Source organism: Pteropus alecto, unplaced genomic scaffold (genome assembly GCF_000325575.1).
Source record: "Pteropus alecto unplaced genomic scaffold, ASM32557v1 scaffold3, whole genome shotgun sequence".
Taxonomy (NCBI): Eukaryota; Metazoa; Chordata; class Mammalia; order Chiroptera; family Pteropodidae; genus Pteropus; species Pteropus alecto.
Genome location: NW_006442484.1, coordinates 7,698,782 through 7,704,004, shown reverse-complemented (window position 1 = coordinate 7,704,004; position 5,223 = coordinate 7,698,782).

Sequence of the window (5,223 nt, the reverse complement as noted above, 5' to 3'; positions counted from 1 at the left end):
AAAGGTAATTCTGAAAGAGAAGCTCTTAAAAGATTTTGAGCAGTTGCAGTATTGTTGAAATAAGAGCATATCCGTTCAAACTCATTGCTTCAAAAGGGCCAACTGTTATTTGTTATACAAATTCAGATATGAGTCATTACTTTGGATCTCCACTTGGTGAGAGAGAGCAGCAAGGTCCCACCAGAGCGTAAAGGGGAATCTGCTCAGTGGCCAGGCCCTGGGCTGCACACAACTTGAAGGAGACCCTCAGTGGAAAGGCTGGGAGGCTGGGCAGCCCCTCCTCCCAGGCTTCTGGCATGTAGGCTCTGTTCTGAATGACACAGCTAATTAAGGTAAGTACTATTGCAGCTCTGAGCTGGAGCTGCCGAAACAGGCTAGCCTTCCTTGTGTCACAGCTTCCAGATGAATCCATATTTCAGGGGTTAACAGCTCATCTGTAAATAAAATAAAATGTCCTCTGGGCTGCAGCCAGGTAGCCCATTTCTGCCTTTGGCCTGAATGTGATTAGCACGTTGGGATGGAGGCAGGGAGAAGGTGAAAGGGGACCTCAGAGGAGGGAGTCGACTGAAAATTTTGAAAATGTCTGAGAAGTGATTTTGCTGATTGATTTCCAAGGGGGGTTTCCCCTTGCGCACTCAACCCCCAACCCCAAATGTTTGAAATTTGTCCCATTTTAAAACAAAACCTAATATAGTAAATTAGCTACTTATTATTCGAGGCCTCAAAACAGAATTATTAAGGCAGAGGCACCAGACAGGTCTTAGAAGTATGAAAATCTTCCTTGAACTTTTTTTTTTTGGAGGCCAGCTTTTAGGTTTCACTCAGTTTTTGTCAAAATCTCAAAGGTGACACCATGAAAGACATAGCAAGACAACTTGTGCTCTATCTATAAAAGCAAAGAGGCCAAGAGAAAGTGAGGAAACCACTAAGACACCTATTTGAAAACAATCTATGCAAAGCTGTTTCTTTCGCTAAGCTTAGCTATTTAAAAAAAAAAAACTGCTATTTAAATATATTTGACTGTTATATTATTTTCTAAATTGATTTTGCGTGTGAAGCCTCTGCCTCTTCTTCAAGGGAGACGGGAGCCCTGAGAAAGCTACACAAACTGCTTTGTATTTAATCTCAGAAGGAAGCCTTCTGCCTCTTGAGAATGTACTCAGTAAGAGGTAAACTTGTAAATCATACTGGCAATGGTAACAATAAAAGTAAGGCAACACCCTTCGCAACTTTTCTGTAAATCTAAAACTCCTCACAGGAAAAAAAATTGAAAAAATAGTAAGGTGACATCATTTAGGTATAGCATACACCTAGATAGCAAACAATCATTACTCATACTGGCTTGTGTTTTGTTTAACTTTCCAAAATTCTCTAGGTATGTGTTCAGGTGAAATTTTTACGTCTATTTTATCTGTCTATTTAGTCAATTTAATAAGCTCAGAATGATGATGCACATGGGTTTCATTAAAGGCTTGAAAAGTTTTCTCACATGCAGCAACACAAGAAATTACTCCCAGTATATCTAACTTGTCTACTTGTCTGCTCCCTTGTTAATGTTCCAGCAACCTTTCCTTTCTTCACCCCAATATCAGCATGTGGCGAAGGCATTAGCAAGGGTTGTAACACATTATTTCCCAGTTCCAGTTAGGAGAGGAGGAACATTTGACTGTACTTTTAAAAATCCTGTCGTGTTTGGAAAGTATGGTTTTGTTTTAATTTTTTACAAACAGCCCAGCTGTACGGAGCCTGTTATTTCTTAACCTGTTGTAGTACTTTTTAACAGTTGTTTACTTACACATTAGCAAAATAAATATATGTACACACACAACCCAGCTTTGATATTTCTGATATCATCCTTAAGATATATTTAACAAATCATTTCTACATTGGAAGTTCCAAAGGAAGAGTTATACAGAGTAAGGGTTTTTCTAAAACCTAAACCTGCACAGGCGCTTTCTGTTTCTATGAAAAGGTTTCTAATATGTGCCCAGAAAATGAACTTCCAATAATTGTCTCCACAGTATTAATGTGTATCTTCTGTTAGGAGAAAATCTGTAACCTCATCAAGGAATAGAATTCAAATAAATTTTCATTGTCCCACTGCACAAAGATAAGCTTGGCGAATCCTAATTTGTTATTCATTCTTCTTGTTTAATTCATAATTTGATGCTAAACGTAGTGACACAGCAGTGCCCCACAAATTTGATTGCATCTGTCCTCATATATATTTCTTGCAGCTCTACAGGCTTATTATGTTTTATACTAAAAATATTTTTAAGCTTACAGATGTGCAACATAAATGGAGGGCAAACCAACATTAATCTCTCTCTAAATTTAGGATCTTTTTTTTACTTTTTTTCTTTACTCTTTTTTATTTTATTTTTTTTTATCATTCTGGCTAACTGTGCTTCTCTATGTTTCCCAAACTTTCACTTGAAGCAAAAATTCCTCCTGACAAATGCTTTTGGTTTAAAACTAATGTTTGTCCCAACTGGGTAAGTGCCATAGAAGTAAAAAGGCTTTTGTAAAATATTCCACAACCTGATTTTTACTTTACTGCATCAGCAGCTACTTTTATGATAATATTTAATCTACTGAAACAAAACTAGCCATAAGGGGCAAAAAATAACAACAAAGAGAAAAAGTGTTTTTAGTAGCTCCACTATCATCTAAAGTGGCTAGTGAAAATCGAAACAGCCTCACCTAAGGACATGAGTTTCTCTCTCTCTTTTTTTCTTTATCTGTCTGTCTTCCTTCTTTCCATTTATTTTTTTCCTTTTTTTTTTCTCTCCATTGCTGAGCTGATCAAATTAAAGGTTATATTTCATTAAGTACAGTTAACCAGTCTCAATAAGCAAAAGGCTTCAAGAAAGAAACTATCCCCCCACAAAAAAAAAAAATTTATAGAGTGATGATAAGTATAAATAGTCAACCGTGGTCCAGATGTGCAAAACCCTAAAATGAAAAGAAGTGTAGTGACTGCGCCACTTCATGAGGTCAAGTTTAGAAAATGTGGCTCAGATGCCCCAGTGCCAGGCTACGATGCTGATAACGTCATTATTTGTAAGTCAGGGGAAAAGAAAAAGAGATAAAATGCCTCAACATTCATTGGGCTCCTTCAACTCAGGCACTTCAAACTTTTGATTCTAGAGCTGACTATTACAGAGACAACTCAGATAGGAGAAATGGCAAAGTAAACTACATATTCTGGGGGCTTTTTTTTTTTTTTTTGCCTCTATTTCTTATGTCTGTTAAAACAGATTTCCCAGGAACTAAGCACTCTATTGAGAGACTATTAAGCCTAGCACTGTGCAGATGAAAACACTCCTGAAAAACTATGTCCTAAAAATGCAAACCGTAATGGAAACTGAGCCAGGCTAATGGACCCCTCCCTCAAAGGAACTGCTTCCAATCAAAAGGTGAGCCCCTCCATATGCCTCTACATTTTAAGAACTGGCACGGATTAGGCAACTCAAAGCCCTTAGAACGAGCCTTTCCTGAGTGGGAAGAGATCGTTTTAAGTTTTCCTGTGTCTTTGTGGTAGAAAACGATCTTTTCGTAGAGCACTGTGCTGGTGGCTCCTTGTTCAGCAAAGTAGAAAATGTCACTTGAGCATGAGCCGTGACAGCAGTATATACATGCCCGCACATACTCTTTCCTCTGCAAGCAGCTGCTGCAGCTGCAAACTGCAAGGCTGCTGAGGGGATGAAAGGGGCCAACAAACCCAAATCTACAGCAGTTACAGTTATGACCGTTCAAGGAGAAAGTTCAGGTTATGTTAGGATGTTTCCCCTGGAAAGAAGAGGAAGTTTCTTTTAAGCGCTGTAATTAGCTTGTTTGAGAGCTCGCTGATTCATCTCCCCACCCTAATTCTTACTATCATGAATTTTACATTATTCTATTCACAATAATGCACATAAAATTAAATAAACAATTTAATTAATTTAATTAAAATTAAATATTAAACATATTGTGTATAAGGAACCTGCGCCTTTGATTTAATTGGGCAGGAGTACCCAAAGCAGTTTGGGTAACAGCAGAAAATAATTAAAAACAACAAGTACGTTAGCCTCTGGGTACAAGAAATAGTTCGGAGTCTCCTCTTGAGAAAGGTTTATTTAATTAAAATTAAACTAATCTTTGGAAAACATTTGATAAGCATTTCATAATACAAATCATAATCCAAAAAAATGAGACTCAGCCTGCCTCTCCACAATACAGGAAAATCATGTTAAATAATTTATCTCTGGCAGTAGTTACTTTCTCCTTTACACACATATACACACAAATACACACTCAGTAATTCAACAGACCACACGTTTGCTTGGTTTGAATTCTAGGTAATATTTGATTCATCTAGAATCTACATAAACATTAGCAAAGTGCATTAAGCATAATATGTCCACAGTGAGAATTGAAGAGACTTAGTGCTTGATCTTGAACTGGGTATGGATTTTCAGAGCCAATAAGCCTCCATCAAAAACATCCTCATGAATTTATTTAATAAGAAAACATTAATTGTTTTGGCAAGTCAATATCTTGGTCTGCGCTAATATAGCCCCAAAATACAGAAAGAGCGGAGTCCCCCAGTCATCTTCAGATACATTTAATTCACAAGGCATCACAGTTTGTGCTTCATACCAGGAAAGGAAGACCATTTATATTTTCACTTGCTTCCTTTGGTTGGTGTGGCTGGATCTGTTACTCAGTTGCAGAGCATGAGATAAGATTAGACACAGACCACAAAGGAAAGACAGCAGCCAGGCCCAAGCACATGCTTCCCCGGTAACTGTTCCCAGGGCCTGACCTACCAGATCCCCCAGACACCCACAGTCTTTACCAAACGAGGGCCCATTTTGACACCTATGGCCTGAGCAGAAATATCACCAAAACCAGCTTTGTAGTCCAATTCCAAAGTTACTGAATTCATGCATCTCAACTGACAAATGCCTACAGGTATAACTATAAACCTAAATTGTGTAAATTCCAATTATCCACCTCTTAAACATCCCATACTCCTAAAGGAAGATCAAAGTTAGATCATCCAATAGCTCGAATAATTCTCTTCACTTCTCTTTCAGTATATAGAATAACTTAGTCTATCAGAGGAGTTAAAATATCTATATTCTAATGGTTCATAATGGATAAAGCAAATACATCCATCCTAAAGTTTCGCTGGGTGCATATAATGCATTTTGTTTTGCTTTACAGCAAAGGATTTTA